We start from the raw sequence: 13,421 nt of genomic DNA, 5'->3' as shown, positions 1-13,421 counted from the left end.
CTGTCACCTATAACCCCAGGACCCAATCTGAAAAATCCTTTGATCTAGAAACTGAAATTGGCAAAATAAAGATAGCTATTCCTCTCGTGGAACTAGCCAAGCATGACATCTATAAACTACAGATCAAAAAGTCCCTTCAACTCACCAGCAACATAGATGATGTCAATGTGCTGGATGACACTCCAGAATTGTTATTTGGCCCAGAAGTGGATGGAAAAACAATAGTCACAGGGGTACTACCGTTTTATGTCAGCCTACATATTCATGACAAAATACTACACAATGCAATGTTTGATTCAGGTGCTTCTCACAACCTTATGCCAAAAGCAGTCATGGAAAGACTGAATTTGGACATAACTAGACCATACAAGGACCTGTTTTCCTTTGATTCCAGCCAAGTCAAGTGCCTAGGTCTCATAAAAGATTTATGTGTGTCTTTGGTTCAATACCCTAACAAAACAATCCTAATGGATGTGGTAGTTGCTGACATCCCACCCAAGTATGGGATGCTGTTATCAAGATCATGGGGAGCTAAACTCCAAGGTTCCCTACAATTAGACATGTCATATGCCACCATCTCTGTTTTTGGGCAACCAAAAAGACTGTATAGAGAAACACTAATGAAATACATGGTCAGCAGTGAGGAAAAGCCTCAAAACTTTCCCATATATGCTATCCACTCAGACATAGACTCATACATTCTCTTCAATGACACCACAACTCCCTCAAAAGGTGGAGTGGAAACCAAGATATTCATACAAGAGAAAGACTCAAATGAAAGTATCACCACCCATGAAACAGCAGTTAAAGAAACACTAGATACTGCTGCTGTTCTAAATCTCAAGCAGACCCAATCAAATGATGAAACTGTCCTAGAAGACGACCTAAAGGAAAAACCACAACTTCTACTCACATTGCCAGCCCATGAAAAGATCATTAAAACTCCTTCCCAACAGGACATTCTATGGTTCCTTGAATTTGATGGTGCAGTTAACAAATTAGGAGCAGGGGCTGGAGTTTGGGTACACAATAAAGAAAATAGCTATGCAGAAGGCAGAGCCTACAGATTGAATTTCAGATGTACTAATAACATGGCTGAATATGAGGCTCTCTTACTAGGTCTCAAGTTAGTAAAGTCCCTACAAGCGATAAAAGTGTCAATCCTAGGAGACTCAGACCTAGTTATCCAACAAGTAAAGGGAAATTTTGTCACCAATGATAAAAGATTGAGGTCTTATAGGTCTGCTGTTGTAGATGTACTAAACTCCTTCTTTGAATTCCAAATCACTAAGATTTCTAGGACCCACAATCTACATGCTCATAGTTTAGCCACCTTTGCTAGTACATGCAAGCTGCCTTTTGAGCCCCATCATTGTTTTACAGCTGAGATAAAACACAGACCATCTGTCCCAAACAATGTCAATGATTGGCAAGTGTTTGATGATGACAAGCAAATAAACAATTTCTTGACTTTGCAGCAAGAATTTTCAGGACTAAATATTGACAATGACAAAGCAAGTCAATCACAAATACTTGAGACAGCAAGTCAATCACAAATACTTGAGACAGCAAGTCAATCACAAATATTTAGTGGAGCAAGTCCATCACAAATATAGTTTCAGGAGATTACTCACCCAATATCACCCAGGACAGCAAAACAAATGCTAAATCCAACTATTTTCGACAAGGACAGCATTCAGCAAATTCAATCAATCCATTGTGAGGAAGTGGCTAATGCTGAAACTGAAATCATAGAGCTGAAGGACAACTTTCTACCAACAGGCCTAACTCCCCTAGAGGACATCTTTGATTCAAATGATATTCCTAGAAAACCAAAAATGCAGCCCTTAAATGCAGCCATTGAAGAATACAACATAGGTAAAATTGACAAACCCAAAATAATTAAATTGTCTGCATCTCTACCTCCTGATCAAAAGCCAAAATACATTGACCTTTTTAAAGAGTTCCAGGATGTCTTTGCATGGAGTTATGAGGACCTAAAGTCCTATGACACCTCTGTTATCCAGCATACTATCCCTCTCAAGCCTGATCAAAAGCCCTTTAAACAAAAATTGAGGAGAATCAATCCTATGCTTCTCCCAGCAATGGAACAAGAAGTACAAAAAATGTTTAAGGCAGGCATCATAGCACCAATCAGATTCTCTGAATGGATCTCCAACTTAGTCCCTACAAGAAAGAAGACCGGTGAAATTAGGCTGTGTGTGGACTTAAGGAATCTGAACCAAGTATCCCTCAAAGACAACTATCCCTTACCTAAGATGGATCATATTCTCCAAAGAGTGGTAGGGGCTTCAAGGATCTCATTACTTGATGGATTCTCGGGTTTCAACCAAATCCTAGTACACCCTGATGATCAAGACAAAACTGCATTTACAACCCCATGGGGAACTTTCAAGTATGTTAAAATGCCTTTTGGGTTGAAGAATGCCGGGGCAAAATTTCAAAGAGCAATGGATATTGCTTTCACGAAGGAGATTCATGATTTCCTTGTCATTTATTTAGATGACCTCACACCTTTTTCCAAGTCTGACCAAGAACATTTGAAACATTTGAGACAGATCTTCCTAACATGTAGGAAATATGGAATTTCGTTGAATCCCAAAAAATCCCTGTTTGGTTTAGAGGAAGGTAAACTATTGGGCCATATCATCTCTAAAGATGGCATAAGAATTGATCCAGATAGGATACAAGCTATCCTACAAATGCCCCACCCAAGAAATATAAAAGAATTGCAAGGATTCTTGGGAAAAATCAACTTCTTAAGGAGATTTATTCCAAATCTGGCCGAGTTGATCAGATTGCTTAATAATATGCTAAAGAAAGATTCAAAGGTAAAATGGACAGTCGAAGCAAATCAAGCCTTTGAAGGTATAAAGCTGGCCCTCACTCAAACCCCAGTGTTGACCAATCCTCAGTTTGACAGAGAATTCATCATCTTCTCTTTTGCCTCCCAGCATACTATTGCTGCTGTTTTATTACAGAAAGATGACCAAGGAAATGAGAAGCCTATTGCCTTCTTCAGCAGGGCTCTTAGAGATGCACCTCTAAAATATCAAATCATGGAGAAACAAGCCTATGCTTTGGTCAAGGCCATTAAATACTTTAGGATTTATATCCTTTACTCCCATGTTGCGTCTTATGTACCAAGTCCTATTGTCAAAGACATTCTCACCCAAGAAAACTTAGAGGGCAGAAGAGGAAAGTGGATTGCCAACATATTGGAATTTGATATTGAGATAAAACCAACTAAACTAATAAAAGGGCAAGGTTTGGCCAAGTTGATGACAGAAGCAAATTTCCAAGCCCTAGATATCAATCAGCTGGACAGTGAAACAGAGCTGGCGACTCCAAAGATCAATGTAGCCTTTGAACAATCTCCTTGGTACTCTGATATCTGTTATGTCTTACAAAACCTGTGTGCTCCCCCAGGACTGTCCAGAACTAAGTGTAGGTTCTTAAAAATGAAAACATCAAGATTTTGTGTAATGGATGGCAATTTGCTTTGGAAAAACCATGAAGGTATATTGCTGCACTGTTTAATTGAAAATGAAACTAACAAAATCATGGAAGAATTTCATGCAGGTGACTGCGGTGGACACTTGTACTGGAAGTCCACTGTGGATAAGATACTAAGGGCTGGATACTACTGGCCCACCATGTTCTCTGATGTCAAGAAATTCACAACCTCATGTCATAAATGCCAAGTGTTTGAGGGGAAAAGAAAGCTATTGCCTCTTCCCTTAAAGCCCATTGCAACGGACAGACCTTTTCAACAATGGGGCTTGGATTTCATTGGGGAAATTCATCCCTCATCTTCGGGACAACACAGATGGATTTTGACAGCCACAGACTATTTCACCAAGTGGATTGAAGCTGCCCCATGCAGACAAGCAAATGATTCAATAATCATTCAGTTTTTGGAGAACAACATACTGGCTAGATTTGGCTGCCCTGACAAAATAATAACAGACAATGCTGCTGCTTTCAGATCCAAGAAAATGGTGAATTTCTGTCATAAATTTCATATTACTTTGGGTCATTCCACTGCATACTATCCCCAAGGAAATGGCCTTGCTGAATCATCAAACAAAAGCCTGGTGAACATCATAAAGAAGGTGTTGGAAGAAAATAAAAAGAATTGGCATAAGAAACTAGTCAATGCCTTATGGGCAGATAGACTAACAACCAAAAGATCAATTGGGATCAGCCCATATGAGTTGGTTTATGGATTAGAGGCCAAGTTCCCCTCATCCTTAGGAGTGCCTGTTATGAAGCTTCTTCAAGAAAGCCAAGCTGAGCCAAATGATATGCAAAGAAGGATAAATCAAATCATATGTCTGCAGCAAACCAGAGATCAAGTTTTCAGCAGAGTTCAGGTATTACAAGAAAAACTGAAGAAGGCTTTTGATAGAAGAACCAAAGCAGAAGATTTTAATGTTGGTGACAAAGTCCTCAAGTGGGATGCAAGAAGAGAAGAGAAAGGAAAACATGGAAAATTTGATTCCTTATGGAGAGGACCATTTGCTGTCCAAGCAGTACAAGGTAATAATACCTATTTCCTTAAAAGTCTAACTGAAGCTGACTTGGATGAAGGTCCTGTCAATGGCAGGATGCTGAAGCACTATTTTGACTATTTCCCATGAGTGCAACCTGAGGTTCCCTTGTATATATGCAGATGTACATATTATTTTCTGTTTAGATTGTAAAAATGCAGTTTTCCAAGTTATTGACTGACCAGCAAAAGGTAAATAGAATCAGAGGTCTACCAAGAAGAGAAGCACAAAATTTGGCACTTCAAAGCAGCAAACTTCAAGAATGATTTGGGCAGCCAAGGAGCAAGGCAATCTGACCTGCTGTTCTTGGTCTTTCAAATGAAACACCATCCCCATGTGGAGCCACTGTTAGCTACCTATACCAATAGGTTTCATATTTCATGATTGGCAAGGGAAGGTCCAAATATGCTCTGCTTTGATCATGCAAAGATCACATATTTCCAAGGAAGCACAAGGTGTGTAAATAGATTAATGCATCCCAATTTTGATGGATGGTCCAACAGTCTAATCTGGATCATTCCATGGTTTAAATTTGCAGTTGTAGATTAGAGAAGAAAGTCTGTCCAAACTGTTTAATCTTGGCAGACAAGTAGTTCAGGTAGAGAAATTAAGGTTCCCAACTGCTTAATCTGGGACCTTGGAAGAAATAAGGGTAGAAGTAGATAGAAAAAACAAAAGAAAAAGCCAAACAAAAGAAAAGGCAAGTAAGGGTCTGCAAGTCCAAGTGCACCCTCCAAGAAGAAATAAAAAATGCTAGGCAAGTAGCTGGGTAAGTAGTTGGGGTTGCAGAAAGGTTATCTTTACCATTGCAAATGTGTTGGCTATGTTTACTAGAGCAAGGTCAATCAGTTGACAAGGTGTTCTTCTTCATCAAGTTGCAACAGAAAGCATGACTAACTTCCCTTTTCCCTTTTTCATGTCATTTACTAACATCCCCTCATCAGCTGAGATTCATGGAAAAATTATGGTTTCATGGTGGTTCTTAATCTTTTAGAGGCCACATTTCTTGTCTAAAATCTTTTCATTTTGATCTACTCCCTAAACTAAGTGAGTTTCAAGTAAACTTAGTATTTCCTCCCTCCATTCACTCCCCCCATCCATATTAACTCTAACTCTACTATGTGAATCCCCCATATTGCCTTTCCCCTACTAGTATTAACACCATGGTGTATAAACCCCAAATTTTGTATAAATATCCCTCCCCTTGGTATTATAGCCATATGTTCTCTAAAGGGATCAAATGACATCTGGTCATTGTGATAAGCCTAAGCCAAACCCCCTTTCCCCTTTACAAATCCATTTTTTTTTTCACTTTTAACCCCCATTTACACGTAAAACCTCCTAAAAAAGCCTTGTTTATACCCTTACCCGTTTCAAATGGCTAAAAACATGGAAAACTCACTTTTTCCCTTTTACCTAAAGTCCAAAGGGCGGGCGCATTTCCACAGAAAATTCGTGAAAACCCACTATACCAAAGTTTTCCGCCCATGCACAGATCCCCAGAATAATTATTAAAATAATCCCCGCCCTTCCCCTTACCTGTCGATCCCTTCGTCCTCCCGACGACCGTCCGATTAAAGAATTGAAGATTCAACGGCTCTCAAGGCATCGGACCCTTTCCAACGACCGTTGGTTACCCGCCCTATCCCCCTATCGCATCAGCCCTCCGGTAGCCGTCCGATCATGCCCCCCAGATCTGACGGCCATCACTGCATCAGAGCAGATCCTTTGTCCGGGCGATATCTTCCGACGGCCGTATTATTGGCTACGTCATGCGATAGCCACGCGTCCCCTCCACGGCTCATCGAAGGTACAACTGACACTTACCGCCACCGTACCGTAAGCGGTGCGATATGAAACCGCCTCCGGTTTCCGGTTTCCCTCATCCCACCTATATTACGTCAGCTCCCCGTCACCTCACGTCACTGCCACCGATGCCGCCACGTCAACCTTTGCGCTCAACCATTGGCCGATCTGTCATGCCACTTCATCATCCCCCAGAACCAATCAGAGCCCGCCACCTGGCCTATGACGTCATGCTGACATCATCCGACCCTGACCCCACCTATGACGTCATGCTGACGTCAGCAAAAAAGCGCGCCAAAATCGCCAAAATCCATATTTAGACCGAAAATTTCACGTTTTTTGCTATTTTTGGCAAAAGCTGCACTGTTTGTTCTACATGCAATTTACGTATAAGCTTGCACCAGCCTGCTAAGGAAATTTCGAGACCGCCAGAGCGTCCATCAGTCGCGCATTAGCAAGATTAAGCCGACGAAATTCACCAGGTATTCTCCATTTTCACTCTGCAAGTCCATTTTTCCGTGAATTCCGGGTATAGCCTGTGAGCAGACCTTAAAACGCCAATTTCGCCATTAAAACTCCACCGTACCAGCATTCATACCAAACCAGTGCTACCATTACACGATTAGGAGGCCACATTGGGCAAATTTGGTGGAAATTCCTCGTTGGTTCGCGCAATCGTGAACCAGCATGCTCACCTTAAAACGCCAATTTCGCCATTAAAACTCCACCGTACCAGCATTCATACCAAACCAGTGCTACCATTACACGATTAGGAGGCCACATTGGGCAAATTTGGTGGAAATTCCTCGTTGGTTCGCGCAATCGTGAACCAGCCACCTGCAAGAAACAAATTCACCACAAAGCAAACTCTGCTCAGTTCTGCTACGGCTCTATTTTGTTCAAAAGCAGTATTTCAATTTCTGCAACCTTCCCATGCACTCTCTGTCCTCTACAATTCACATCTTTCATTGAAGAAAACCTGATTGTGTTGCTCTGCATAGCAACTCTACCCACAATCCTAGAAAATCCATGGACCCATCAGTCCCTCCTGTAATACTAAATGTTCAGCCTCTGAATGCCCCTCAAAGGAACTTGAAATGGCAAGCCTTGGCAGATATGGATTACCAAATTACAGAAGAAATGTTTATGAGCAGCAAATTCCACATTCATTTGTTGAATGAATTGAAAGCCAAGCATGAAAATGGGACAGATATATTGGGCATATGGGACTCTTTCCTCCCTATGTTTAAGCTCCCTCAGGTCAACCAGTTCCCTGAACTAATCCACCTATGTGCTGCACATTATGATGCTTCTCAGAGGGCAGTTGTTGACCCATCTGGTTTAGTACTTTTCTATGTTACCCCTCAAGCTATCAGAGACATGCTTTGCTTCAACACTCAGAAGAAGTTGGTCCCTTTGTCACTAGTGAAACTGATACAACAAGGGGGTGAACTGACAGATGCTCAAATTATCAAACTTAATCAATTATACATTAACTCTGAGATTGTGATGTACCCTCCAATTGGTCATGTATATCTCAATGGGCTGGGCAGATACCTCACAGATATGATTTGTCCCATCTTGGGATATAATTCGATTGAGCATATTGATGAAACTGTGCTGGTAATGATGCTTATGTTTACTCCTGGCAAGTCACCAATCTGCTGTTGTTGGTCGCTTTAATTGTTTTCACAATTCAAGCTCCACATAAATTGTCAACCCGAGAAGGTCTTTTTATTTCAAAGATAATCGCGCACTGGATATGCTCAAATTCAAAAGCAGAATCAATGTTGTAGTAAAAGAAGGACACGCGATTATTAATCTCATCAATCGACTAATTCACACTCTACTTAATCAAAGCTAAAGTCAATTAAATTATAGCAGAAATGATTTCTCTGTTGCAGTTACAATCCAAACAAAGGAAAATCAATCTACAAGGAAAGAAATCAATCAACTACAGTAGGAACAGGACCCTATTCCTTAGTGAGGAACTTCAGCACCTGATGCCTGACACTTAATCACACTGTAAGAAAAGTAGCTTCAAGAGATCAAGACCCTATTCCCATGAACAGGAACCTTCAGCCCTTGTTCTCTTGTTCCTAATCACACTGCAGGCAAAGGAAAACAATCAATGGGAGCAAGACCCTATTCCTTTATGCAGGAATCTTCAGCACATGCTTCCCAACATCATTCATTCATGCATTCGATACATGTAGTGCTAAAGAAACAAAGTATTACTAAACTGTGTAACTAGTGTCCAACAACAGAATTAAGGAAAGTGCAAATACACAAAGAATTAAACAAACTACAGGAACCAAGAGGGTGAATCTTGTGAGTAAGGCGGGCCCTTTCCTTCTCACAAGATTCCCCAAGAGAAAGAATTAAACTGGAACGCTCAAAAGAAGATTTTATTCATCTGTCAAAGTAACTGATACATTACAGATGGAGACTAGCTCCAGTTCTCACACAATACTCTCCTGTAGCTTTTACAAAAAGATAACTCCCTTCTAATGATGATGTCTCCTCTTTTTAAAGAGGAGACATCTTTTACAATTTACATGAGAGCGAATCTACATTATCTCAATTCTGTTCTCTTTCCCAAAACAGGACTATTCTGTTCTTCCAAAAAAAAGATGTTGTTACAACAGAGACCATAACAGTGCTATCTTCAGGATAATCCAGGTAACCGTGTCTTCGTGCTGTTGCTACTATTCCACAAAAAGTTCTTCTAGAATCGCAAATTACGCATAACGGGATTTGCGTGCTTGACGGCTGTTTCAGCAACTGAGTCAACTGTTTCAGCAACGGAGTCAGTTGTTTTAGCAACGGAGTCAGCTGTTTCAGCAACGGAGTCAGCTGTCTCAGCAACGGAGTCAGCTGTCTCAGCAACGGCCGCTTGTTCCCAACAAGGCATATAACTTATCTGCGATCTTTGGACTTGTGTTAGCAACAATACACTTCAATTATTGATAAAATATAAGAGTATTGCGGAATTAAATGTAAGACAGATTAAACATATAATAAAGAAGAGGTTTCTATATACCTTGGGATAAAGTAGATGAAAAAGACAATGAAGTTCATGGTTATAAGAGTAGAATGGTGTCAAAATATATAGCAAAAATGATACATAGTGGAGTCCTAACATCCCCCCCAGCTAAAAATGTTGCATGTCCTCAGGCAACCCCTAGTCTGAATCAGAGTCTGAGTACTGGGACTGAGCATGCAAATTACTCAAGCAGTAGCTGGAGAAGGTGGCATCTGTAGGAGCTCGGAATCCGCTGTTGTTCTGCAAACGTTGCCATGCCAAGGCTTCATCTCTGTCAGTCAACTGGTAATGACATTGATATTTGTCTGAAGGCAGCCATAAAATTAGAAAACGGAAGTGATATCCGATCCAGTTTACTCCACAATGTTGAATGCAATCAATGTACTTAGGGACCCTGGATAATGCAGCTTGAAAATTGAGAGGGCTAAAAGGGTGATAATCCTGTCTTTCCTTACATGACTGCTGCCAAAACATATCATTGGCCTTCAATGCAGCAGTACCCTTCATTCTAATGTGCTGTTGACACTTAAAAAGTATTGAAGCCTGTAATTTCTGCATGTACTCGTTCATTCCTGGCTTCTGCAAGAATTCATAATATTGTGCGATGAACATGGCTGGGCTTAAAGGCTCTGGTCTAATCCACAGGAGTTTATTCTCCTCATTATGACTGCTTGCAGTGAACGCAGTCTGCCAAGTGAGCTGGTTAGACAAAAATGAAGCAAATGCCCTGATTTGTATATCTCCTGCAATTGGAATATGATTAACTTTCCTATTTTTGGGAATGGCCTCATTATGCAGGTAGAGTTCGCACAGCAAATGCTGGTCACTCTCAGGGGCCTCCTTAAAGGTCTCAACAAATTTCTCTGAAGTCATTAGTTCATATGGTCTGCCATTTGCTATTGCTTTTAATTGGAAATAAACTAATCGTTCAGAAAGAAAGAGAGAGTAGTTTACAGAGGGTTTGCGCGTAGCCATCAACTTCTGGACTAATGAAAACATCAAGGCTATCTTTGCCTTAGATTCTCTGGCTTCCTTTTTATACTCCCTGTGCTCTTGCATTATTTGGTCCCAACTATCCCAGTTGGCATATACATGGTTCTGCCATTGTAACTTATGCTGTCGTAATATTATATCTTGTTCTTCAGCATATTGCTTCTTCCATTTGTTCATCTATTCCAATTGATTCCATGGCAGAGTCTGTGTCTTGGCATCAGAAGTAGTGGGTTGGGACGTTGTTTCCTCTGTCTGGATGGCTGCATCAAAAGTAGTGGGTTGGGACGTTGTTTCCTCTGTCTGGATGGCTGCATCAACCTGCAAAGGTCGGGATATCTGAGGTTTGATTTCTTCTTCTTGCTTTATAGAGGGTCCTACTGGTTCTTGTGGAGCAGTAGGGCATCCCTCTCTTATTCCAGCTGATGTAGATGCCTCAGATAATTGAACTAGTTTGTAGCCTGCATTCTGGTAAATGTTGCCACACTCCTGGCACATGTATTCTTTGCATGGCTCCTTATTTTGCATTGAGGCTACGTGTGCTAATGTATGGAGATTCAGTTCTCTTTCAAAAGCCTCTCGAGCCATGGTTAGTTCCTTCTTGTAAGCTTCTAATTCAGACTTCAGGAATTCATTCTCCTCCAATAGAGATGTCATAGTATGTAAACCTTGTGTACTGGTTGACTCTGTTGGGGTATTTTGTTGATGCACAGTCGTAGCTGGTTCTTGTGCCACAGTGGCTGGTTCTTGTGTTTCAGCCACTGGGCAAGTGACTGGTTCTTGTGCCACAGTGGCTGGTTCTTGTGTTTCAGCCACTGGGCAAGTGACTGGTTCTTGTGTTTCAGTCACTGCTGATTTCCCACTATCGTCCTGCTTGGTGTATTCTTGTACCTCAGTGACTGGTTCTTGTGTTTCAGTCACTGGGCAAGTGACTGGTTCTTGTGGAGCAGTCACTTCTTGAGCCATAAACAATGTCGTATTATCCCGGGGCGCTGGTTCTTGTGTGGCAGTGCCTCCGGACGAGACGGGTTGGGAGGTTTGAGATGGGGATAAAGGTTTTAATAGAATAGTGGCAGGGTCAGGGGAAATGGAGGTGAGTTTTGTTTCAACAGTCGTTTTCCTTTTTCTTTTTGGTAGGAAGGCAGCAAAATTACTGCCTTTCCTTTTCTTTGAAAGGGAGGGTTTCTTTCTGGGGACAGGGTTTTTCGGAGAGGTAAGAATTTGAGATGTGGACCTTGTCCGTGGTCTGGAGACTGCGACTGTTGGGGTTTTCTTCTTTTTATTAGCGGGTGGGGAAGGGGGTGTTAGAGAATCGTCACTAGGGACCGAAATAGTGGGGGCAGTTGGCTCTGCTAAATGAGGCGAGCTCGGGGTTGGGTCAACTGGGGAATGTGGAATCTCTTCCTGTTGTTCTTCATGAGGAATTTCCGGAATATCATGAGAACTTTCGGGTGGTTGGGGCGTTTGGGCCTGCTGAGGAATTTCCGGCGGCTGGGGAACAGGGAGTGGGGCATGCAGAGGGGGATTTTGCTGAGCAAAACCCCTCTGTATCAATAGCTGGCATAAACGGTGATGGGTAAGGGATAACATTGGGAATTTAGCTCGTTTACAATAATAAGACATGTTTTTAATACAACCAAGCAGATAATAGGGGATATTAATCAGTCGTCCATTCCTCAAATGATTCATCAAAACAAAATCATGATTGTACACTACCTGATAATGCCCCTCACACGTTAAGTAGTGTTTGATGAACTCTGCCACTGATGGCCATGGTTGAGGAAGTGAGTGCAGACTAACCCCGCGGCCTCTGGGTTCCACTTGCTCATCTGGGTGCAGAAATTCTTGCTGCGCGTTGAGAACAACCTGCTTCCTGCTGAACCAGCGAGTACCCTCAGCTGGCAACCCTGATACCTGAACTATGTCCTCCTCTGTTACTGAAATGCGAACCCCTTGGACCATTGAAAAATCGTCTTGAAGGTTTTGTGCAAACTCTAAGACTTGTTCCTGGTCAAATTCCCCCAATCTTTCAAAATATACTGTCCATCCCGCTTGTTGGAAAATCTGATAGACTTCGGGAAACAATTGAAGAAGATTTACGGAGCCGGGCTCATGTCTAACGGCCGACCCTCCCATGGCTGTAGCTTTGAGTTATACGCAGAGGCGCAGACACAGTGAACACAGACCCTGATCGCGCTAGTTGTTGCAACAGAGGCTGCATGGTCTAAATGACGGCGGAAATAGATATGACAAGGGACGGAAGTTTGGTTAATGCGAAATGATTGTTCAATTTTCGGAATTCCCCCCCCTACGTATGGTGTAATAATGATTGGACGTGTGAAGATCCGTAATCATTATGAATGAAATCCTCTCTTTAATATAATTTAACTGAATTACATTAAGACCTCATACCTTACATTTTTACCTTTGGTTTAATAATTCGAAGTGTCGGTTGCTTCAAAATAGCTTAATGTACATGGAAGAATCTGTAGATTTCTCTGAAGTTTAGAACAGGAGTGTAATTGAATCTGGTACGTGCTGAATAATTCTTCGCCAAAAGGGTCTGAAGTATAATCGTGGAGAACCAAAAAGCTTATATAACAGCAAAGAGAAATACTGTTTTGATGATAACAAGTTGCTGAAACTGGTGTTTTAGCAACAGAAAAATGAACGATACGTTGCTGAAACAGGTGTTTCAGCAACGGGAAAAATCAATGATACGTTGCTGAAACAGGTGTTTCAGCAACGGGAAAAATCAGAGAAATGGGATAAATGACTTAGGTCTGTAAATGGAGAAAATATTTGATAGGGGATAATTTCAGTAGTAAGGGATGGGAAATACTGACTGAAGGAGGATATTTCAGGGATGGTGGGAGTGGGAATAATGGAAATAATGTGGATATGGAGGGATATTGCTTAGGAAAAAGGGTAAAATGATGGGAACAATCTTCTGTGATTAAAGCTTCAGATCTTCTCATGATGAATCTGTCCTCCTTATTGCTTTT

The sequence above is a fragment of the Pinus tabuliformis genome, chromosome 9 (genome assembly GCF_031772625.1).
Source record: "Pinus tabuliformis cultivar Carrire ecotype Pingquan chromosome 9, CPIR1, whole genome shotgun sequence".
Lineage (NCBI taxonomy): Eukaryota > Viridiplantae > Streptophyta > Pinopsida > Pinales > Pinaceae > Pinus > Pinus tabuliformis.
The sequence above is the reverse complement of the archived record's forward strand: the minus strand, read 5'-3'. Positions refer to the sequence as shown.